The sequence below is a fragment of the Hyaena hyaena genome, unplaced genomic scaffold, assembly GCF_003009895.1.
Source record: "Hyaena hyaena isolate Hyena2069 unplaced genomic scaffold, ASM300989v1 scaffold_31, whole genome shotgun sequence".
NCBI classification, from domain to species: domain Eukaryota; kingdom Metazoa; phylum Chordata; class Mammalia; order Carnivora; family Hyaenidae; genus Hyaena; species Hyaena hyaena.
In genome coordinates this window covers 427,505-451,424 of record NW_024080664.1, presented here as the reverse complement: position 1 = coordinate 451,424, position 23,920 = coordinate 427,505, and the positions used below count along the sequence as shown (strand labels likewise).

Genomic DNA, 23,920 nt, shown 5'->3' with positions numbered 1-23,920 from the left:
CACCCAGGAGCACTTGTAGGATGGCCATGCTGCCGAGAACAGGGAGCACGGAGCCAGGCACCAGGACACGCCAGGATCAGAGCTGAAGAGGAAGGGGAACTATACTTACGGTCTTAAGCAGCAGCAATTCTATGAAGTTGGGTGAGAACATGTAAAAAAAAACAGCACGTATTTCTTATAACACGTACCCAAAAACGGTGTATTGTGAAAGGTTTAGAAATGAGGGGTGCACATATGCTAAGAGCTCATGTGAATTACCTGAGGGGAGGCCTAGTTCTGTATCAGATGAAGCTCCTTACTTTTTCCACAAAAGCACTTCCGTTGGGAGAGGGAAGGAAGAGGTATTACAAGGCAGCAGTAGCCACCACAGGCCAGTGCAAGGCAGAGTCACCAGAATTATTTTCTTTGCTGTTTTATTAGACTGTGGTATCAGCAAGAAATGTGAAGTAAGGCTTTCTTGTTGTTCACTTCCTTGTGAGGGACCGCCGATTGCGGAAAGAGGCGGCCTTACACGAGCTCGGGAAAGCCCCCGGGAACTGGAAGCTACCAGAGACTGTCCTGAGGTCTCTTAAGAGCAGCACAGAAGGGGTGAGTCTGGCCGGCTCCCAGCACATGGAGCTACAGGGAGAGACTGCAGAGACACGTCTCCCCTCGGCACACAGAAAACCCGCCAAGTGAGCCTGCTCACCGGGACAAACGGCACCCAGCTGTGCTGGCCAGGCACGCCCGCACGTGGCACCCGCTTCCTCAGGCCACTCCATGGTTGCCTCCTCGTCTAGAACTCTTTGTGTCCTTACAGGAACCAACTGCTACTTCCAGGTGGAAATGCATCCTGTGACTGTTGGGTCATTCGTGTCTCCGAACGCCATGGTAACAGGTTTCCGAGCGGTGACAGACTAAGGGACCCAGCAAGGCCCACCTCAAGGTGACGGTGGTTCTGGGAAGAGGGCAGTAAGGGCGGGCCGGGAACGACGGACTGTAGAGGAGGAAGGCTCAGGCAGTACCCCCCTCAGTCCTACGATTAAAAAAATACCTCTGATCTTGTGCCTATATACCCCATTAAAACTATAAGAAACAAAATAACTACAATTCGACCAAAGGCAACAATTTATACTTGAAAGATGTTTTTCCTCCTACAATCTGCATAGAAAAGGCCTATGAGCCAAGTTTACAGAACAGCAGGCTGGAACAGAGAGGCCAAGCTAGCCAGAGCCATGGGTGGAAATAGCCAGCAACTGGAACAAGTCCTATCCAAACGGAAATGTGATGCTTCTCTACAAAGAAACAAATATCAGGAAAATGAAGTCTTTGGATCCTCTCCTCTTTAGGGTATTAAGCCCTGGTGGACACTCAACGTGGACACGCCGGTTTTCTCATTTGTCAGATGAGGAGGTGGGACTCGACTATCTTTCAGTACTACCTTTCTGAGTCTGCTCTAGGGAGCAAGCCTAACTTTTAGATTTAAAGAATTCCTGGTATAGTGTCGCCCTAAAGAATTCAACATGACGGTGCACTAATACAAGTCCAATGCACACACCAAAGCAGATACATCTTACTCTGTCCTGAGTCAGACAACTGAGATCCTGGACTCCGAGCAGGCCACCACGCTGTAGGAGCCTCTGGGGAGCAGCAACGGAGACATTTCCCCTGTCGAGAAAGAATGGTATGCAGGGCAAGAAGAAACTATTAACCCCATGACTAGAAAATCAGCACCGACCAAGGAGGGACGTGGGGAAAAGACACAGGGAGGAAGGAGTAGGGCAGGTCAGCTCGGTGGCACCAGACTGGAGAGAACCCAGAGGCCCACTCCGCGCAGACAGTAAGCAGCTGTCTGGAAAGGGCTCTACCTGCTGTGTGAAGGAAGGATTGCACACAAGGGCAGCAGGAGAAACAGTAAGACATAAAAAGGTAACAAAGTCTGGGAACAACCAAAACTTCCATTAAGGAGGCGGCCGACTAAACAGATGATGCTGTCTCCGTGCCATGAACAGCATGCAGCATACAAGGCACGGGAGAGGTCCACTCGCTAGTAGGTGTGGCCTCCGGGGCACATGAGGGGTAACAATGGCAACAGAGGACAGCAGGCAGGTACAGAGCCGCTGCCTTCCTCTAAGAAAGAATCAGAAATACTGTGTCTATACACATGCGTGTGCTTGCACACCCACACACTTAGTATATATACTTACCTGTTTAGGTTTTCAAAGAGAATGAAAGGAAACAATATTCACAGAAGGGAGGGGAAAGGGATGGAGGCCAAATTCATCTGAAAACAGCACAATTCACAGGTATTTTAGTCACAGAAATCAGAAGTTCAAAATCTAGAAATAAATCCTGTCCTCCTGGATACTGGTTATGAAGACGGGTTCAGTTAGTGTTAAGTAAGTTCCGATTCTGTTGGACTTGCCTACCCTTCTGCCACAGCGTGCACGTCTGGAATTGCAATTCTGTGATTCTCCAATAAAACCCATTATTGCTGCTAAAATAACTTACAGCTTTATGTTTACGGTTAGCACAACACAGTGCAGTGAGTGTCCCTACCTAGCACATGGACTGTGGTATCCAAACATCATTCGCCACTAAAAGGAACCAGGGCTCCTCAGAAAAATCTCAGGTCGGGAACAGAATATGGACGAGGTGGGACACCTTGCTGTGGCAGAAAGGAAGCACTTACAGACTAATGGGGTCACATGCAAAGAACACAGAGCCAACTTGGCAAAATAATACGAGCTTCAAAAAAATGGCTTAAGTAGGTTGACACACAACTATATACATATCCGTAAGTTTATGAGACTAGAAGAAAGAAGCCACAAAAGTGCTGTTACTTCGGAAGTTGCCAGTCCTGGCGTGTTCTCAACAGTGATACAGACAGGAAGGAACTGTACTGTAGGGGTCAGAACTGAGGTGGGGCACCTTCCCACAGGAGAGCGCCAACTAATAAATGCAGAAATCGACAAATCTTCATTTCGCACTTGCCAATTATAGGCTAAATCACTGTCCCCCAAGATACCCAGGTTTTTACTCCTGAAGCCTGTGAATGTCACAGATGAATTAGGTTAAGAGCACGAGATGGGGGAGTACCTTGGGTTGTACAGGTGGGGCCTAAGTGTAATCACAAGCCAACTTAACATCGCGAACTTTAGCCGATTCGCTCCTACAGCCTGTGGAAGGAGGTTGTGCCAACACCGTGACTCACCCCAGTAAGATGGACTTTAGCCGCGTCTGTGGGGATTTGTTACAGCAGCGAAAGGAAACCAATACACCAATAATAATGGACACAAGCAAAATGGCGATTAAACCCATTAGATCCCTGGTTGATAAAGAATGTAAGGGAATCAGCCTGCTGACAGTGCCCACTGGTCAATTTTAATATCACAAACGACAGACATGATGCCTCCTGGTATAATACAATATGGTACACAGCACAATCTAGGGTATATTCCTGACACCTCTCCTCCCTCCCACTCTGTACACCCGGGGTGAGACAGGGATCAAACCTGAAACAAATTCAGCATCTAGACATAGCTACCGGTTTACAGGAAATAAGAGGATCACAGAAACACACCACATACTACAATACAATCAACCAGATCCAGAATGTGGGAAATTCCACAGCACAAATGGCCCTGCTGCTTTTATAAATAAATGGTATTTAAAAAAAGAGAAGAAAATTGTTATATATTTTAAAAGAGACAAAAGAGGCATCAACAAAATGCAGTATGGAAAGGCCTTCTTTGGGTTTTAATGGATTTTGATTCAAACCAACTTAACATGACATTTAGAGCAAACCAAACAGAGTAGATCTTGGAGGATATTAATAACGTAGAGTGAATTTTGTCAGTTATGAGTTCTTTAAGCCCTCCTCTACTAACAATACATGTCAAAGTATTTACAAATAATGCAAAATCTGAAATTTGCTTTGAAATAAAATACTGAAGCGGCACCCGGAGGGCTCAGTCGGTTAATCGTCCGACTTTGGTGCAGGTCATGATCTCACAGTTCATGAGTTCAAGCCCCACGTGGGGCTCTGTGCTGACAGCTCAGAGCCTGGGGCCTGCTTTGTAGTCTGTGTCTCCCTCTCTCTCTGCTCCTCCTCCACTTATGTTTCTTTCTCTCTCTCTCTCTTTCTCTCTCAAATAAACTTTAAAAAGATGCTCCCAAAGCTATACTCAGAGGGTGAATCAAACATACAAGTTTCATTATAAGGAAAAATGAAGATAAATGACCTAAGTATTTGAGTCAAATGGAAAGAGAAAATCAAAGGAAGTAGAAAAAAAAAAAGTAGAATTGGTGAGACAGAAAACAAAAACAAAAACTGGCTGACTTGATCAATCAAAACCAAAATCAGTTTCCCTGAAAATAGCAATTAAAGAGCAATTAACTCTTGCTAGTCTTAAAGAAAAGAACCCAGAGAATAGGAGCTCACAATGATACAGTACTATCCTTGCTTGGTTTTGAAATAAGAACTGTTACAAACGGCAGTAATTATATCTTCTGGTAGCTCCCAAGGAAGTAAGAGCTTCTTTGCCCCATGGGGCCCCAATAAATTTATTTTTGTATCTCACTGGCATTAACTGGGCTCTAAGCCCACCATGGGACCAATAACTGTAGTCAAGGGACCAAGGGGATGGCTATGTCTATTAGTCGGGCAATCAGGGTCCACCCACGCAGCTGGGCCCTTCATCCAAATCAGTTTGTACATGGTGAAAACGGTGGCCCCAGCGGCAAATCAAGGCACCGTTTGCTTCCCCCAAAAAAGAGTGGGTGCTGCGGAGAAAGATACTCTTAACTACAAACCAGTTTACAAACATGAAAATGTTTCAACAAAAACACCAAAACCAATAAACCCAGCACTTAGTTTATAGAAAAAGACACCATGACTAAGAAGGGTCTGTTCTAGGGATGCAGTTAAGGATTCAGTATCAGGAAGTGTAAGCTTCTCAAATTTGTAGTTCAAAAGAGAACATATATACATACAAAAGAGAATATATATATATATATATGTATATTTGTGTATTTGTGACAGAGAATCATTTAAAAAATGCCCCCCAAAATGAGGAAATACAGTATATGTTCCTTGCTTCCTATTGAGTTTAACATAAGCAATAGAAGGAAATGGCTATATGAAGAATATTTCCGAGAGGTAAAATATATCATGTTCAGTGTGAAGCTAAGTGTCCAAATGGCAAGGACATCTACTATTGTCAGACTGTAAAACATGCAACCTAAGGAGACGTAATTAAGCAAAGAGACAAACGTCACTATTTGCAGATGACCATCTGTCTAGCAGTCCCCCTCTACTGTACTGAAAAGCTAGGAAAACTACAGTAAAGCTCAATACGTCAGCCATACAAGGCACACACAAGCACACACACAACACACACTAAAGGCCCCATATTGTGGAGGTGATGCCAGGTCTCAGTTCAACAGACTTCTCACAAGAGGTCTGTTCCCTCCAAGTTCATCTACACCCTCAAGGAGACGCCCGGGAGCATCTGTGGTAAACTGAAAATGTCCACCCGGGGGCACCAGCTCCTAATATGTGGAACATAAATGTCACCTTATTTGGAAAAAACAGTCTTTCCAAATTAAGTTAAGGATCTTGAGGAGGCAGCCCTGGACGATCTGGGCAGGTTCTAAATGTCATTGTTAGGTGCCTTTATAAAAGAGCAGCAGAGAGACCCCACACAGAGAGAGCTATAAGAAGACGGAGGCAGAGACTGGAGTGACGTGGCCACAAGCCAAGGAGTGTAGAGGCAGCCAGAGAACGAATGGCTTCCCCCCTAGAGCCCGCAGAGACCTCGCCAGATTTCACATTTCTCACCTCCAGAACTGTGAGAGAATAGATTTGTGTTGTTTGCAGCTACTAAGTTTATGGTAACGTATTAGGGCAGCCCTAAGAAACGAATCCAACATCCCAGGCGCTTTTCTTTTTTTGGATTTTTCCCAAATCCACCTAAAATCTGCCTAGATTAGTTGACCTAAAAAAAAAAAGAGTTGAGATTCACCTAAGACTAGCCAAACACCCAACAAAGCAATAGTAACTAGTACCTGGTATTGGTTAAGAAAAAGGAAAAAGTCGGGGCGCCTGGGTGGCTCAGTCAGTTTAGCATCTGACCACAGCTCAGGTCAGGACCTCACAGTTCGTGGGTTCGAGCCCCGCATCGGGCTCTGTGCTGACAGCTCAGAGCCTGGAGCCTGTTTCGGATGCTGTGTCTCCCTCTCTCTGACCCTCCCCTGTTCATGCTGTCTCTCTCCCTCTCAGAAATAAAACATAATTTTTTTTTTAACAAAGAGGAAAAAGTATGAATAAAACAGACCCATGAGCACTGTGTGTTTACCGTCTGACACAAGTGCCCTCTCAGGTTACTAAGAAAGGAGAACAACAAACCGAAGTGTGACAATAACAAATTTCCACACTGTGGAAATGAGATGGTCTCACACTGTGTATCAAAATCAGTTCCAGCTGCATTAGCAATCTGACAGTAAAATCCAAGCCTTAGGGAGATAAAAGAGTGAAGAGAAAAACCCGTGATTTGGGGGTGCAAAAGTCTACTGAGGATACATACTGTAGACACCGTCAAGGAAGGTACTGACTCATTCGACCCTCAAAAGAGGTTACGAATTTTCTATAGCACAGATCATCTAATAGCCAAGTGAGGACACAAATGAGAGTCCTCTGCTTGGCAAACATCTCAGCAGCTAGGACACGTGACCACATAGCTCACAGAAAAGTAATACAAACTGCACATAAACATGAACGGATGTTCATCTGCACTCAGCCTTACTTTATGAGATCAACAAAGATGAGCAAAAGTGGTGCAATTTTAGGGGGTGCCTGGTGGCTCAATCAGTTGAGCATCCAACTCTTGATCTCCGCTGGGGTCTTGATCTCAGGGTCATGAGTTCAAGCCCCCTGTTGGGCTCCACACTAGCCATGAAGCCCACTTAAAAAAAAAAAAAAAAAGAGTGGTGCAAGTTTTGAAATGGTGAAGAAAAACAGGCTCCTCGGCTGTTGAGGACATGTAAAACTAGAAGGCAGTTTAAAAACACACCACGAAGAGACATACACACAATCCGATTCAGCAGTCACACTTCAAAGAAGCCTTTCTCCAGAAACACCGGCAGAAGAACGCAGAAGGCAAAGGTGTAACCTTGTAAGAAAACTCACAGAAGCACTGTCAAAGGCAAAGAACTAGAAAGAACACAAGTGTGCATGGGTGAGCAAGTGGTAACTCAACTCCCTGGTGACGTGTCCAAAACACGCAGCAGGTGTGTGGATCTCCAGCAGCGAAACAACAGTTCAGGTAACAGCCTGGAGAGGCCAAAAACAGTACAATGCACAGGGCTTTATTTTTTAAAAATAGGCTACGGGCTTCTGTGTAAGAGGGTGTCCACAGCACTGGTGTCTTCAAAGCCCAGGTGAAGTAGGAGGCCACTTCCGTGAGAAGGGAACGTTACAGAGGCCGGGGGCGGTGAGGACGGCAGAAGACACGCGTGCAGGAGACTGTTCACACACAGGGCTGACTCCTCAAATAAGCGAACACACTAAAGGGACACTGGCATCAAGGAACATCCCTGCTGGGAAAGACAACTACCAGTCTGAGAGGGAGAAGGTGGGGTGAACACCAACACACCTGAGACTGGAGCTGAAGTATCGGAATGAACTCGTGTGTTTCAATAGAAAGAAAAACTCATGTTTTGCAACTGAGAGATAAAAGTAGACATGACTGTTATAAACACACACATGTGCACCTATGTACCTGTGGATACGTGTGTGTGGACGCGTGCGCGCGCGCACACACACACACACACACACACACTGTGGCTCTATCCCAAGAGAGCCGGGGTTGGTAGTACTTCAACAATAACCTACCCGGTGTTCAGACTCTGCCTGAGTGCCACTTGCCATAAAAGGCGGTCTCTGAGGAAAAAGGCTGACTCCAGGTCTGGGGCAGGGAAAGTACACAAAGAGACCAGAGTGTCTTGCTGTACCAAAAAGCAAGTTCTTTTTTTTTTTTTTAAAGTTTTATTTATTTCTAGGAGAGAGAGAGAGAGAGAGAGAGACAGCGTGAGCAGGGGAGGGTCAGAGAGAGGGAGTCACAGACTGAAACAGGCTCCAGGCTCTGAGCTGGCAGTCAGCACAGAGCCCGACGCGGGGCTCGAGCCCACGAACCGCGAGATCATGACCTAAGCGAAAGTCGGACACTTAACCGACTAAGCCACCCAGGCGCCCCCCAAAAAGCAAGTTCTAAACAAATAATGGGGATGCTTCAGAAGGACACAGGAGCCGGGGTACCTGGGTGGCTCAGTCGGTTGAGCGTTCGACTTCGGTTCAAGTCATGATCTCACGGTTTGTGGGTTTGAGCCCCGCGTTGGGCTCCGTGCTGACAGACGCTGGAGCCTGTTATGGATTCTGTGTTTCCTTCTCTCTCTCTGACCCTCCCCTGCTCGCACTGTCTCTTTCTAACAAATAAATAAAACATTAAAAAAAGAAAAAAAGAAAAAGGACACAGGAGCCAGCTCTAAGGAGGCACTCCCTAGTCACTATGAACATTAGAGTAAGTAACTTTGATGATAAGGGTTGATACTGTAAATAAAATGGGCAATGGCTATAGCCTATATTGATACAGATACATAACCAAAATGAAGATCTGACAGGAACAAATACTTGGCTTCACAAGTATCTCGCCACCATATACTTACTAATGACACAGACTCCACAATGGAGAATTTGGCAGACGCCACCTTAATCAGCGATTGAAGTGAGCATCCCCGGTAATGGGACAAAGTGAACTTGTGTGCCATCTGACAGAATGCAAAGAAAACCCTGAATTCCTTCTGTGCTATTCCAGCCCAAACTGCCAAGCCTGAACCTAGTCAAAATGAAATACACACCAAGGGCCATTCTACAAAGTAAGTGTCTGTACTCATTAAATGATGAGACCAAGAAAGCCAAGGTAAGATGGAATCATGTTCCAGTTTGTAGGGTTTTTTAAAAGCTTGTTTTATTTTGAAAGAGAAGAGAGCGAGCGAGCAGGGGAAGGGCAGGCGGGGAGAGAATCCCAAGAAGGCTCTGTATTGTCAGGGCAGAGCCCCAATGTGGGGCTTGATCCCAAGAACCATGAGATCATGACCGGAGCCGAAGTCAAGAGTTGGACACTTAACTGACTGAGTCCCCCAGGCGCCCCATAAATGTTTGTTTGAAGACTACAGAAACCCAACAATGAAATGTTATTGTGTGCTTCTGAATGGATTCTTCCGGTGAAATGTGAATGGGTCTGAAGGCACCAAAGCATTCTTGTTAACGTCCTGATTTTGATGGTTGTATCGTGGTTAAGGAGAGTGTCCTGTTCGTGGGAAACACCCCAAAATATCCAAGGGTGATGAGGATTCCTGGGCCCAATCTACTCTCAAATAGTTAAGAAAAAGTGTTTTTGTACCAGTCTTACAACTCCTCTGTAAGATAGTTTTAAATTTTCAATGGAGAATACTACTACTTTGTAAATTTTTTAAAATTTAATTTTATTTTTTGAGAGAGAAGAGAGTGTGCTTGCAGGGCCTCATGGGGCATAGGCAGAGAGGGAGAGAATCCCAAGCAGGCTCCACCCCATGACCCTGAGAGCATGATCTGAGCTGAAATCAGGAGTCAGACGCTTCACTGAGCCACCCAGGTGCAACTGGAACTACTTTTTAATTTGAAAATAAATAGGTAAATAAATGACTTATTTTCTAAATAAACAAATGACACTGATCCTTCAAATTCAAAGTTGATTACATGTTTAATTTGTCAGGCTTGGTGCATCTCTCTCTCACCTTCTATGTAGCGCGACAAAGCTTTACCTCCATCTTACTGACGTCCGATAGACATCATCCTCTCTAAGTTGATAAACACAGATTTTCAAACCATCACAAAGTGTCAGGGAAGCTGCTGATGGCACAACCTGAGACCTGGACAGCTGCTCATCCCAAACAGCAGCAAGGTCAGCCTGGGCCCCACACCAGCCCCCCGATGGGAGCCAAGAGCCCCTCGGGGCTCCTCACGCTCCTCAGACACCACGTCCACAAGGGAAAAGCACAGAACGCCCCATCTGAGCGGGCACTGGGAACCCCAGCCACAGACCCACAGACAGCAGCAGACGGGGCGAGCCACGTCATGTGAAAGGAGCACTGGCCATGGCTGGCTGAGGAGAGCAACCGTGTCATTTAGCAATGGTTTAAAGGAGAGGAAAGCACACACGCACCCCAACCACTTCAGGATGGGGCGAGGAGATCAGACAGACAAAAAGTACATTTTGGAATTAAAATATTTTTACCAAGGGGGCACTGGGTAGCTTAGTCAGCTAAGTGTCAGACTCTTGATTTCGGCTTGGGTCAAAACCTCACAGTTTGTGAGTTCAAGCCCCATGCGTTGTCAGCGCAGAGCCTGCTTGGGATTCTCTCTCTCCATCCCTCCCCCGCTCACATATGCTCACTCTCTCTCTAAATAAATAAATATGAAAAACAATTTTTTAAAATATTCTTACCAAGTAACGGTTAGCCAGGCTACAGCCTTCAGTAAAGCCCCTGCCCAAGCGACAGCAGATAAGCGTCACTCATGTCAGCTCCGGTGGCAACGGCGGAAGGGATAGACCCCAGACCACTCCTGCACCCTGCACACGCCACTTTCTCCTTGAGGATTCAGTCCTACAACTGCCAGCACAACCCGAAACCAACAAGCCTGCATTCCAAAGAAATGGCAAGGCTGGAGGTTTACACGGGCTATCTCCGGCCCGGGAGCATCACCTGCATGAAGCACACCTGAAACCTCAACCACCCAAGGGCAAGGTGAGGCCGACTAACAAAGGCCACTGGTCTTTCACACTTTTACAAATCAACTGTTGACTCTCCTCAAGCAAAACAGTCTTTTGCTCTCTGTCTGCCCAATTTTTCAGAAAAGAGTCCCACTTACCGATCTCAAGGGGACATGGTGATCATCTCCAGCACCTGTATAAGCTAAGGAGGGGCCCCGAAAGCCCCAAGCCCGATGGGTCGCTCTGGCTGCAGCTGGCTTGTCTGCACGTCCCAGACGTCGCTGCGCTGAGCTCTGGGAGCCACGGGGCCCTGGGCACAGGCAGCCTGGCAGCACTGCTGAGCTCACTGGCGGGCGACAAAAGCAACACAGAACTTTGGTCTCAGGGGCTGGCAAGTCAGCTCCCAGCATAAGCAAGTGTATCAAAATAGAAGCCTTGTTTCAAAAGAAAAAAATCGTATTCTTCAAATTGACCTCACACGCTGCTTTAAGCTGGTACTTTAGGCCTACCTAGCTAATCTCCTCCTTACCAGAAAAAGTCAGAACAGTGCATCTACTTCAGCAATTCCATTTGAAAGGTAGCCCTAAATGAGCTAAGTATCTATGAAAATAGAGAGCACATCACATAGGAGCGGGAGCCCACTCCCTCGCCCGATGCCTGGCGTCCAGGGGTCAGTACTCTCTCTCCAGCAGGAAGAACAACACGGCTCCATCAGTAACACGGCTCACAACGGTCAGAACTGTACAACAGAAAGGTGGAAAGGTTCATGCAGGGCTATCTTTTCCTCTTATTCTTATTTTTTTAAATTATAATATTAAAGAAAGAGTTGAACAGAGAACCAAAAGTTTTCAACTCTCTATGACAGGGAATCAGAAACCACACATTTTGCACCGAGGGAGCCCTGAGCAGCAGAAACGCCTCTCGGCAAGTCACTCACCTCAACCAAATCTTAAAAACAGCAAAAGAAATGCCAAATACGTGACCTCCTTTCCAAAATTATTTCTTCTAACTCTACACAACTGTTGTTTTCTCCCCCCTCCACCCCCCCACCTTTACTTGTGCCGTGAGATCTGGGCCTTTCGGGGATAAGGGTGTTTTCTCCAGCCTCGCCACTTCCCCTAAGGCTGCTTCTGGAGGCCAGCTCTCTCCGGAGCCTCCAGATGCAAACCTCCTGGGGGCTGGGCACGGTTGCCATGCAGATAGCTGCCATCATGGCACCTGCACGCAGCTGATCCCCGCTCCCAGGAACCATACGCACCCAGAGGCTCGTGGGTGCCTCAGAACCAGGGATCGGGGGAACCCGGCCCCTCGCTGGAGTCACTGGCCCACAGTGCCCTCCCTCCCAGCCCCATTTACTGAGCTTCAGCCGCACAGGCCTGGTGATGCACAAAGGCCTGACATACCACACCACCAGCAAGCTCCACAGCAGAGCCTCCCTTGAACGGCAAAACCGTTTCTACAACACTTTCTGCGGCAAATGATAATACTTGCTGAACGCACCTGGCTCAAGTTATCTCGCCTCTCCAGAACGAAACCAAAAGTAGCATTGGTCCAGCCTGAGCTATATCTAGAAGCTTTAAGCACTGCCACCACCAACCTTGCTGCTGGGAAGACAGTGTCCTGCTCCTGAGTGGAGAGAGCGAGCTGAGCCACGTTCACAGGGTTCCCTCTCACCTGACACAGCAAGGCCAAGAATTACTGCTCTGCTTTATAAATGTGGTCCCCAGCTCCATGCGCACGCCTAAGCTCAGACGCCAGAAGGTTCACACAAAGGAACGAATGCTGACAGGGGACACAGTCTAGAAGCCGAGCAAAAGGAGACGGCTTTACGCCAGAACACGAGGCCAGGCGGCAGCCGGCCCCTAAACGTGGTGCTGTGCTTCTCTGGAGAAGGCACATGCTTTGAATGCTCTTGGATCACAGCAGTCTGTTAGTCCAAGCACATCCAAACCTCAGGAAAAATCTGCTCCGCGGTTGGCGGAGGCCACAAATTCAACAGCAGCTCAAGGAACACAAGAGCAACACGTTGGGACCTGGCCTGTGGACTGGCTTATTGCTCTGCCCAGCGTATCCCTTAGTCTAGAAAGCTGTTCTGGGTTCAGCAGCCCACTACAACTCACCAAAAGTTACTGAAAGACAAGCGTTCGGCATATTCCCATTTTAGCGATCAATGCTGCCCTGCCTGCTCGTTCCCTCAAAGCACACAGAGGCTGCCTGCCACGACCCGTCACTCCGCTGCACTGCAGGAGCCAAAACAAGCAAAAGCCTATCGATGGCTTATCCTGTAACGCAGACGGGGACGGGGCAGGTGCAACCAAGAGAGGACGGACTCCGCGAGGCCTGCGCACCCACCAGATGACGTCAGCGAGGCGGCGGGGCTGGGTTGCTCGAACGGGATGGAATCGCCAGTCCAGAAGGAGTCCAGAGAAGAAAGCTGATCCCTCACGGCGGCCACAGACGGGACAGACGGCAGCTGTCTGCAGGTTACCGCAGAGACGGGCCCTGCACGACTGCCGACTCTAGGAGTGGAACTTCCATTTCACTTCACTTCCTTACCCGGAACTTGCCGATGGATATGTACTTGGTAAAAAAATTAACATTTGATGACCGAACCCAGGAAAGAGATTCAAAAATCTAAGGGATGCAAGACAATTTTAGTATTTATTTCAGGGTAGACCGTCTATCTCGCCGCAAAGGCCTGGATGGCCCCACTCTTAGGCTAGAAGAGTGTGGACAGGGTATTGCCTTCTCAGCCCCAAGCTTTGGAGTAGCCCTGGAGACAGAAGGAAAACAACAGGTAAATAGGTCGAGGCTGAATATTTACACCCGTCAGACTTCTAAGACTGAGGACAAAGACAAGGATGGAATAATTACCAATCTTGACTGTGCGCCGTCTCCTGTCCTGTCAAAAGGAGCTGCTCTCAACGGTGGTATCACCACCGATTGCGCCAGCTCGTCCCCAGTGCCCCGCCACTGAGGGCACGGAATAAGCTCACTGAGGACTGCCTATTCCCATCACCCTCCTGGAGATCTGTGACGTGAGAGCTCCAACAGTGCGGGCAATGTGGCCCTAAATCAGCTACTCGTGCAAGGGGCTTCATCCAGGCAGCCTCCACTCTTAACTGAAATACGGAGCCTGGGGGGCTACAGCCCAGAACCCTTCTAAGGACTGACCTGCAACGCAGGGCTTCTCAACCTCAGCCCTGCTGACCTTTTCAATCAGACAGTTGTGTGTCGTGGGCTCTCCTGGGCACTGTAAGACCCTGAGCACCTCTGGCCTCTAACCACCCGATGCCAGTAGCACCCGAGTCATGACACCCAAAAATGTCTCCAGACACCGCCAGATGTTCTCTGGGGTCCACGATCACCGGGTTAAAGCACTGCTGGAAATAGAGGGCATGGAGCCTGTTGCACAGGCATCAACAAATGAAAGCTCTCCGAGGCAAAGCTTTCCTATCACTTGTGCATCCTTGACACAGATCACAGAATGTACTAAATGAGTGACTATCGGCTCCAAGTGCCATCCTTCCAAACTTGAAAACTGAGTTTCTGATAAAAGGAGTTGATCAAGTGTTCTGTGCTATCAGAAGGATAACAACAAAACCTCCCAGATTCAGCTTTCTTACCTTTAAAAAGAAGAAGCTAAAGTTCTACAAGTCAAGAAACACCATAATCATAAGGGTGATTAAGAACGGTTAAAAATGGGCCCCGGGGCACCTGGGTGCCTCAGGAGGTTAAACATCTGAGTCTTGGTTTCAGCTCAGGTCGTGATCTCAGGTTCATGAGCCCTGCATCTGGCTCTGCACTGGCAGCACAAACCTGCTTAGGATTCTCTCTCCCTCTCTCCACCCCTTCCGTACTTGCTGGGTCTCTCAAAATAAAATAGGCGGAAGATTTATGCGATCTGAAGAGAAACCAGAGTATTCTCAAAATAAAATAAACTTAGGGGCGCCTGGGTGGCTCAGTGAGTTAAGCATCTGACTTTGGCTCAGGTCATGATCTCACGGTTTGTGAGTTTGAGCCCCACATTGGACTCTGTGCTGACAGCTTAGAGCCCAGAATCTGCTTCGGATTCTGTGCCTCCCTCTCTCTGCTCCTTCCCCAGCTTTTTGTGGGTGTGTGCGTGCGCACATGCTCTCTGTCTCTCTCTTGAAAACAAACATTTTTTAAATTTTTTGAAAAATAAGCTAAAAGAAAAAAGAAAAGAAAAAAAAGAATGGGCCCCAAACAAAAGTCCAGGCCTCCTGACTGCCCGTCCAGTGAGGACCACCTCCCTCACCTTACAAATGTCCCAACACTTTGTCCAGTCGGGCAGAAATAACAAAGGCCTCACCATCTATACTAAGGGACAAGTGTTGCTGGTATGTCTCACAAGGTCCACCTTCAGCAACATCTAAAAATTATCAATTCATACAAATAAGTTTTCAGAAAACACTCATTTGTAAAAAAAAAAAAAAAAAAAATCCATACTGATTGCCAAATGGTACCTGCTACTGAATACCGGCTCCCCACTTCCTTGCTCCAGATGAAGCTGCTGTTTCACGGCGGGGTCTCAGGGTGCAGCTCAGCCTCCTGAAAAGTTCCTGCACCCATGACAGAGCCTGGGAGAGGACGGGCAGGGGCCGTGAAGGCTATGTTAACACTGGTGTTATTACCACTACGGCGAGCCTGCCACAGTGCTGGTCTACCAAGGAACAGGTCTTTCATCATGAAAATATTGTAGAACACGGGGGTGCCTGGGTGGCTTAGTCAGTGAAGCAACAGACTCTTGACATTGGCTCACGTCGTGATCTCGTGGTCATGGGACTGGGCCCTGTGTCAGGCTCTGTGCAGAGTGTGGAGCCTGCTTGGGATTCTCACACTCACTCTCTCTGCCTCTCCCCTCTCGTGCTTTCTTTCTCACTCTTAAAAGAAATAATCATTTAAAACAATTGTAAAACACAACTACAATAAAATAACATAAAACTGGCAATTTCTCATGATTCTTCTCTAAGAAATATCTCCAAAGTTGTTTTATCTAAGGGTTTTTCTTGGCTATGTTAATACATGATCTAAATAAAAATGTCACATTATACACATTGTTTAACCACCTGCTACATTTAATGTCATTTAAAATGCCTCACGGCGGGGCGCCTGGGTGGCTTAGTCGGTTAAGCGTCCGACTTTCGCTTAGGTCATGATCTTGCGGTTCGTGAGTTCGAACCCCGCATCGGGCTCTGTGCTGACTGCCAGCTCAGAGCCTGGAGCCAATTTCAGAGTCTGTATCTCCCTCTCTCTCTGACCCTCCCCTGCTCACACTCTCTCTCTCTCTCTCCTAGAAATAAATAAAAAAAATATTTAAAAAAAATATTAAATAAAAAAAATAAAATGCCTCATGGTTATCTTTCCAAGGTTTACATGCAAATTTCCCGTTTGTTAACAACTGCATGTTGAATGAAAACACAAATTTTCTGCTGATATTGCATGCCTTATGTGTATATCTGATTACAAACAGTGCTGGAAAAAATATCCTCTGCTCACTAGAGCCAGCACCTCTATAGGAAAAATTCATACAAATTCAATAAGATTAGAGGGGGTGCATGGATAGTCATTGGAGAGGTAAAACTACCCTCCCAATGAGCCAAATTATTTATATCCCACAACACCTGAGTACACATGGCCCCCTCACACTTGGTACTAAAATGGTCAGGCTTATTTCTTCCAATTTCTAGGAGAAATATGGCATCAATGTCAATTCTCTGACATCAGCAAAACTGAAATTTTTCTTTGGTTCCCGACCATTTAAATAAGACTGACCTATTCATCTCTTCTTTTCTGCCAGGGCATTTCAGCACACATGTAAGACAAAGGAAAACCCACAGGTAGGCTACAAAGGAGTAGTAAAGAACAGAAGAATTACAATGTAGGTGAAATTCAAGTTGGAAGCTAAAAATAACATTGCTGATGGGCACCCAGAAAGAAAAATGATCAGAAAATACTATTAAAAAGGACTTTTTTTTTTTTTTTTTTGCCTTTCACACCCTGGTCAAAGGCTATGATTTTCCCCCTGGGAAGGCAACTAGAATCTTTGGACTGGGGTTACGGGTTACAGTGGCGGGTGAGACACCATTCTGAAGACACAGAAGTGAGTCTGTCCGTGTAGTTACTGCTAAGATTGTAGTCTTCTCCCTTACTTGGCCCCCTGGACACAGGCAAGAGGCCGGAAGGTATTTTTGTGGAGAATCTGGAGAGAGAGAACGAAGCCAACAGAGTGCTGTAAGGCCAGGGCCCAGCCAGTGCCTCTGCAGCGATGGCCACGGCTGGCAAGTCCCAGCTACTGACGCTTGAGCAGAGGGGAAATATCCCCAGATAGCACAGAAAGGCTCTGATACGAAAGCCAAAACCTCAACAAAAAGTAGCCTGAAGTAAACCATGATTTCAGGGAAAGAAAACCTCAAGTCAGGAATGTCCTGAGAGATAAGCGGAGGTACAACAGCTACGAAATAAAACCAGGACGTCAGAAGTCACTGAGAGAACACTCCTAGGGAAATAAAGTGAGAACAACCCAACAGCATGTCTAGAATAAAGCTGAGAGTACGTTCCAGAAACAAGGTGGACAACCTAAGCAAAATCAGGGTCAGTCCAGAAGGTACGATAGTCTAATTCTACAAAGAGAAAGCAAGTGGGAACAAATCAAAGCAATAAATTAAGAAACATGGCCAGAGTTAAAGAAGTTTCCAAATAAAGTAACCTAAAGTGTAAGGCAAGACATTATATGAAAACAGACTCCAAGGGACATTGCTGCACTGGGTGTTTTGAACTTGAGAGAGAAATGCACTAAGCTTCAGAGAAGAAATAGCCACATATGAAGACCCTAGAATCAGAATGGGTGAAGCCTTCAGCAACAATCCTGGAAGACAGACGGAGCAAAAGGTGTCCAACTCTCCCTCAGGTGCATGGGTAGAAGCACTTTCCAGACACACACGTTTTGAAAACATATCGCCCGTGCATCTGTTCCCAGGCAACTCCTTGAGGAAGTGCTCCATCAAAATGAGAGGGTAAGAAGTCAAGAGAGACGGAGATACAGGTTCCAGGAAACCAAGGACCCAAGGCAAGTGGGCGGTGAGATCTTCAGGACGATCCCAGCAGATGGGGGCCTGGGGGAGAGTTACTCAAAAGGAGACTAATGAAATACTGAATTTCATCAGATAAAAAAGACTATTTCTTGAAAGAAATTTAGACAACTGTTGAATTTGGGGTTCAATTTTAATGACAAATACACAGAAAACTAAAACACGCCAAAAAACAAGTAAAACTCACAAGAACCTCAGGAAAAACAAAACCTGACCCAGGAAAGGACAACCATCCCGTCACACCAGCTGCCTCGCTGGGAATGGCACTATGGAGTCATAACTCGAACACTGAACACCGGACTAACCAAACTAAAGGTGCCTTTATTTGCAAAGGCACAGCAGTGGAAGAAAGCTAGAAACTTCATACCCATTCTGAGTCAAGTAAGGAGACAAGGTGTGCAAAGAGCACGGGAGGAAGAGCAGTAACCAAGCAGGCAAGCACACGTGCTGTTCAGAGGCAAAGACCGAAGGGTCCCGCCGCGAGATGGGTGCGCGTGCCTACGGAAGGAGGTCCGGTGTCTCCTCACAAGCCCTTTGGCATTTATTTCTCCTTCTCTCTCCCTCTCTCTTTTTAATATTTATTTAAACTTTTGGGAGAGTGCAAGCGGGGGAGAGGCAGAGAGAGGAGGACCGAGGATCCACACACAGCAGGCTCTGTGCTGACGGGCTGACCGCAGCGAGCCCGATGCGGGGCTTTAATTCACAAACTGTGAGATGATGACCTGAGCTGAAGTCAGATGCTCAACCAACTGAGCCACCCAGGTGCCCTATTTCTCCTTCTTAAAACTACCTGAAGATAGAACCTTGATTTGAAATAAAATTCATTTTTAACTTTAAAACCCATATGAACGCCAATAAAAAGTATTAAGGCAGAGTACACACAACGTATTGCTACTAAATTAATGGCAAGCATCAAGACGGCTAAGACAATATGATGCCCAGACACGTCTGGGACCATACGTCTGCCTCGTCTCTAGCAGCGTTCGAGGAGCTTCCACACGCCTGGGGGAACAGCCTCCTAAGGATATCACTTCTAAAATGTCTCTGATTTTACAACTATAAAACAACACACAAAAACACACAAAACACAAACTTACTTTAGCCCAAAGTAACTTGTGTAATCAATTCTTTAAATGTCATACTAATGAAAAGAGTTTGGTATCGTTGGTTTTCAAATGCTGAATGTTGTGGTGTTCTCAGACCTTAAGGGAAAAGGCTTTTTGATTCACAGATGCTCTCTGGCTGTTTTTCCACTTGGCCAAAAACTTTCCCAATATGCATGCTGGACTTCTTGCCACCATAACTTGGTAACTGAGAACTCAGTTGTGTGCTGGGTTTCTTCCAGGAGCTTGGTTCTTTTTTAACAGGAAAGGGATCATGTCTAGCCCTGTGGGAAGGGTGGACGCTGAATGGCCCTTATCAAACACGAGTACTGCTTCGTACTTCAAAAAGTGTGTTCTCTGCTCAAACCCTTTTGGTACGTAAACAAGTTTCAGCTGGGAAGCATTAATGGAGCCCCTTTCTCATCCACCTGTAACTAAAGCTCATATAAATCATCAAGGGGGACAACGTAATCACTTGAAATCCTGTCCAGGTCAGAGTGTCCTAGACTGAGCTGAATGAAGGGCATAAAGTCCTTCACAACAGGCCCTCAGGCAGGCCCTCCACCACTTGAGATGTTATTAGCAGCATACCAAATTCTCAAATTCTCCACCTCTTGCCGTCTGTGCCACCAACTATGGCTACCACGCACCCCCCTGGCGTAAGCTAGTCTTCCTGTGTAGAACACCTCGTTCTGGGAAAACTCTCATCCTCTAAACGCAGTTCGAGAACCACATTCTTTGTAAAAACTTTTCAACAGGTAACTACCACCTCCTCTTTCATATCTCTATACCTTGTATATATTTCCACTGCTGCCTTTAAAACTCCCTAACTTAATTACAAGTGAGTCCCCCATACCAGACCATAAGCTGCTTAAGGAAAGGAAAAAAGTCTGTATCCTCTTAACCTTTACGTCCCTAGAACCCTTAAAAGTATCTGGCATACAATTCCCAATAAATGTTTTTGAACTGAACTGCTGAAGAAGTGATGTCATGAGGCCAACGTCACACAACCAGAAGCCCCAACAAGAAAACCAAAGGAAAAGAAACACATAAAACTCGATGATCCAAGAAGAAATTCTCCCATCAGGCTGCTGAGAGGTGGAGCTTGGCCCATGAGAAAGGGCTCTGTGACAGAGATCCAGCTGGGGTTGGCCCTAGAGGTGCCCAGGAATGTGGGCTGATGGCACCATAGGAGCACTCTCCTTAAACTCGTTGTACATGTACCCAGGTGAGGCCTACTGGATTAGAGAAAATGAAGTAACTCCATCAACAGTGCTTGGTACACAGAAGATCCGACAGTAGTTCAGGAAAGCAAAGTTTAATCCTCATTGTAAACTGTTTATCTGGCTTTCAAATGTTGTTCCCTCAAGACTTGAAGGGGCGTACTCCGTTTTTTCCCTAGCCTAGAAGTCTCGTGATAAGCTTGATGGTTGAGGTTTCAGACTGTGAACTGGGAGTTCAAGTGATGGAAGCCATTTTTAACCAAATACATTTTCAACCACTTTAAAACACTGCTTCCAAGAACCTTAATATTCAACGTACTTAACGAGGTTAGCTTGGGGTGCTTATTTTTCAAACTTATCAAAATCTGAACCTGAGCACTAGATTTCACTCAATGTTTCAATACCCCAGGCTTGACTTCATATGTGAACGTTAAGGCTATTCTGTAGCACAGCACTACCAGTTGCTTCAGACAAAATCCTACTTGTGACGTGCCCTGTCCTAATAGGGCCTTGAAAAAGTTACCTGCCAAGAAAGTGACTGTCCTTAAGCAGACACCAAACAAATGGGAAGTCACTGCCTGCGGGTTTAAAGTAGCCAGGAAACTGAGGACACAGAAACCAAATTCAAAACTGAAGGACAAGTCATCCTGTTACTGGAGATGTCACTCACCTACATCCCTAGAGGTTTCATCTGACCACAAAGATCGTTTTCTAAACAATACACGGGGAGATTTTCTCTTTGGGTGCACACGGCGTGCAAACCCTCCTACAAAGTCTGACTCTCTCATTTTCCGAGTCGATGGTGGCAAACATGCCCTCTCGGTACCCCCCGGCGTCCCCAACACTGTGCCGTCGCCCATCAGAGTCTCAGCAACCGAGTCTACATTCGGTCGGGGTCCTGCAGAAATGCGCCCTGTGCGAGGGCATTTGGGTCGGACAGCTGCGAGCCTGCAGACCGCCCACGGGGAGAAAGGACACCCGGGCCGATGCGGCCGGGGCCGGGCGGGTCGCCCTCACGTCCCCGAGCCGCGTCGCCGCGATGGGCTTGGGGACGCGCCCCAGGTCTCACCTCGAGACCAGACCCCAAGGAGACCGCGAGGGGCCGCACCCGCCCCACCCTCCCCGGGGGCGCAGGCCCCAGCGCCGGCGCACGAAGGCCACGTCCCCAGGGACGGGTGCCCAACTCGATGGTCCGCGCACAGGCCCGCCGGCCCACGTGACCCGCTGCAGCCAATGGAAGCGAGGCCCCGGTACCACCGAGACGACGGCGGCCCGGGGCTAGAGCAGCCCCATTCGGCCGCTCTCAGTACCCTCCGCTGTCCCGCTCCGGCGGTCCCAACTCGGTGCTGCCGCCATCTTCCCGGAGGAGAGAGCCAGAGGCGAAGGCTCCAGCCCCGTGGTCGCTCCGCAGTCTTACCGTGACGTGACCTGCCCCTATCCCTGTCCGCCTCTCTTTTCCTCAGCAGCTCCTAGTAAAGAGACGCCCTTCCCCCACTCTAGGTACTCACAAGGCAAAGACTCACATTACCTGCTCCACTCTTATCAGCGTAAGGAAACCAAGCTCATAAGGTTGGAACTGTGGCGAAACAGGGACAAGCCGCCATCTTGGTAAAGGAGAAGAGGCTACGCTTGACCTCCCCCCCCACCCCCAGCCTCTATATGGCCAACCGCCGTGGGAGGGGCACGGCGCCTGCGCAGAGGCGGAAACCGCGGACGGGTCTGCGCCTGCGCACTCGAAAGCCGGCGAGTGGGGGTGGGGAGGGAGGCCAGGTCGCTCCTGGGCGAGGACAGCGTTGGCAAGGGAGCGGGTCGACGTGATGACGCCATCCGCTCACGGGGCGGGGCAGGGCGGGGCCCGGGCGGACGTCGGGCGCTGGGCGGGTCTGCGGCGCGGTCGGGCAGGTCCTGTTCTTTAGCTCCTCCGCGGTGAGTGTCTTGCCGTGGGTTCCCGCAGCCTCGGGGGCGTGAGCTTCGGACCGAAGCAGAGGCGTTGGGGGTCGACTCGGGGTGGCGGTCGACCGGCTGCGATGGCGCGCGGGCGGGGCGGCTTTTATGGTGTGGGGGAGGGGCGGCAGGCCTGGTGTCCCCGACCCTCTTCGGCGCTCGTGGACTTTCCCGAGCGCCTCCCCGCCCCTCCCTCACCTTTCCCCGTTCTCCTCCTCCCCGGGATCCCGGGCCCTCCTCGACCCTGGCCGCCCTGGGGTCCCCGGCCCTCCTCGACCCTGGCCGCCCTGGGGTCGCCGGCCCTCCCCCACCCTGGCCGCCCTGGGGTCGCCGGCCCTTCTCGGGCCCTCACGGCGGGATGTGTCCTGGAAGAACCCGGGGACTCCCTGCTCGTCCTGTGCAGAGTACACGGGACATTTCTCTCGAAAGTGGGCCTGGGGCGCTGGCGGTCGTGGCTGGGGAGGGCGAGTCCGGGCTGCGTCCCGTGGGGCGGGTTTCTGTCGCGGGGCCTGTCCCGTTGTCCGCCCCGCCGTCCTCTAGCAGGAGTAAGGCTCAACAAGTCCTCGTCGTCTTGTTCAGTTTCCGGGCGCTTCCTGTCCGCAGAGTAGAGCTGGGGCGAGGAGGAGGTGGTCCCAGCCCCGCGGACAGCCAGACGCGGAAGGACGGCGGGGGGGAGGGGCCGCCGTTCCCCGGGGGCCTGAGAGGAGGCGACCTGTGGCTGCCGTAGGTAGCTCTCAGTGAAGCTCAGCTCGGGTGGCCGCGGGACCCACAAGACCTGGCCACCTTTTACCTTTTTGGACTCATTTTTGTCAGCACCACCCCTGCCTCCTCTGCCCTCTTCCTCAGCTCCACAGGCTCCTGACCCAGCGCCTTCAACTTTCAGTTCAAACCGTTGGGTATTTGTCCCCTTCGGTCTTGGCCCAAACCCTTCTTTCTGTCCGACACCCAGTTACCTCCCCGCCTTCTCCTGCTCTGTCCTTCAGGATCCGGCCCAGAGTAGATTTCCTGGGGCTGGATTCGGTTTGCGCCTGGTATCAGCCTTTATTCTCTGGAGCAGCTTTCTCCTAGATGGTTAGTCTTTTGAGGGGCAGGAGATGTGTGTCTTCTCACCCTTCCGCGTTGGCCAGCACAGTGACCAGTGCTTAGTAAGTTCTCAAGTATTTCTTGAATGACTCAAATCATAGCATCTCAAAATAAGTGTAATATTTTAGTAAGTGATACCGGATAGCGCAGGGGTCACGAAAGCTGTGGTCTAGTGCTTGTAGCTTGAAGTCCCGCTATTTTCGGACTTTTCTTCGTATGCCCCTTTGTACACCCCCACTCACAGTGTGTACTGCTCTGTCAAATCTTGGCAAGACGTGGCTGTGAAGGTGAGTCTGATGTTTTTTTTCCTGTTTTCCGCTTTGATATCTCGACTGACACAGAAGCCCAGTGTAGAGAACAAGGGCTTCTCAATCAGATCGTATTTGCATTCTGACTGCTTTTGAGCTACAGGCTGACCTAGGGAAATGGGGAGGGAAGGGGGGACTGCCCTCTGTCGTCATTCATAAGTGTGATTCAGGTCCTTTTATAAATTTCAAAACCAGAAACTGCTTCAAAAAAAAAAGATGTTTTTTATTTTTTTTCCCAGAGAGATGGGAACGTCTTAACTCATTTGGCAGTGGAATTGGGTTGAAGCCATTTGATAGTGTGTATTTGTACCACTTCGTGCTGATGGTCACATATGCTACTGTAGAAAATAGGTTTGA

General features: G+C 48.4%; 2 protein-coding genes across 3 annotated transcripts in view; one reads left to right on the top strand and one right to left on the bottom strand.

Moving 5' to 3' along the window:
* The window catches only part of LOC120229557 (high density lipoprotein binding protein), a 65,275-nt gene extending 43,407 nt beyond the window's left edge, over positions 1 to 21,868 (bottom strand). The window contains exon 1 of the mRNA XM_039228653.1: positions 21,757 to 21,868. The gene's annotated coding sequence lies outside the window, so the exon portion shown is untranslated. The remainder of the gene's footprint in view (positions 1 to 21,756) is intronic.
* The window catches only part of SEPTIN2 (septin 2), a 34,741-nt gene continuing 32,380 nt past the window's right edge, over positions 21,560 to 23,920 (top strand). The window contains exon 1 of one of the 2 annotated variants that reach the window (XM_039228656.1): positions 21,560 to 21,797. The gene's annotated coding sequence lies outside the window, so the exon portion shown is untranslated. Of the gene's footprint in view, positions 21,798 to 22,082; positions 22,155 to 23,920 lie in introns of those variants that run through there. The other variant, XM_039228655.1, reaches the window with a different exon arrangement.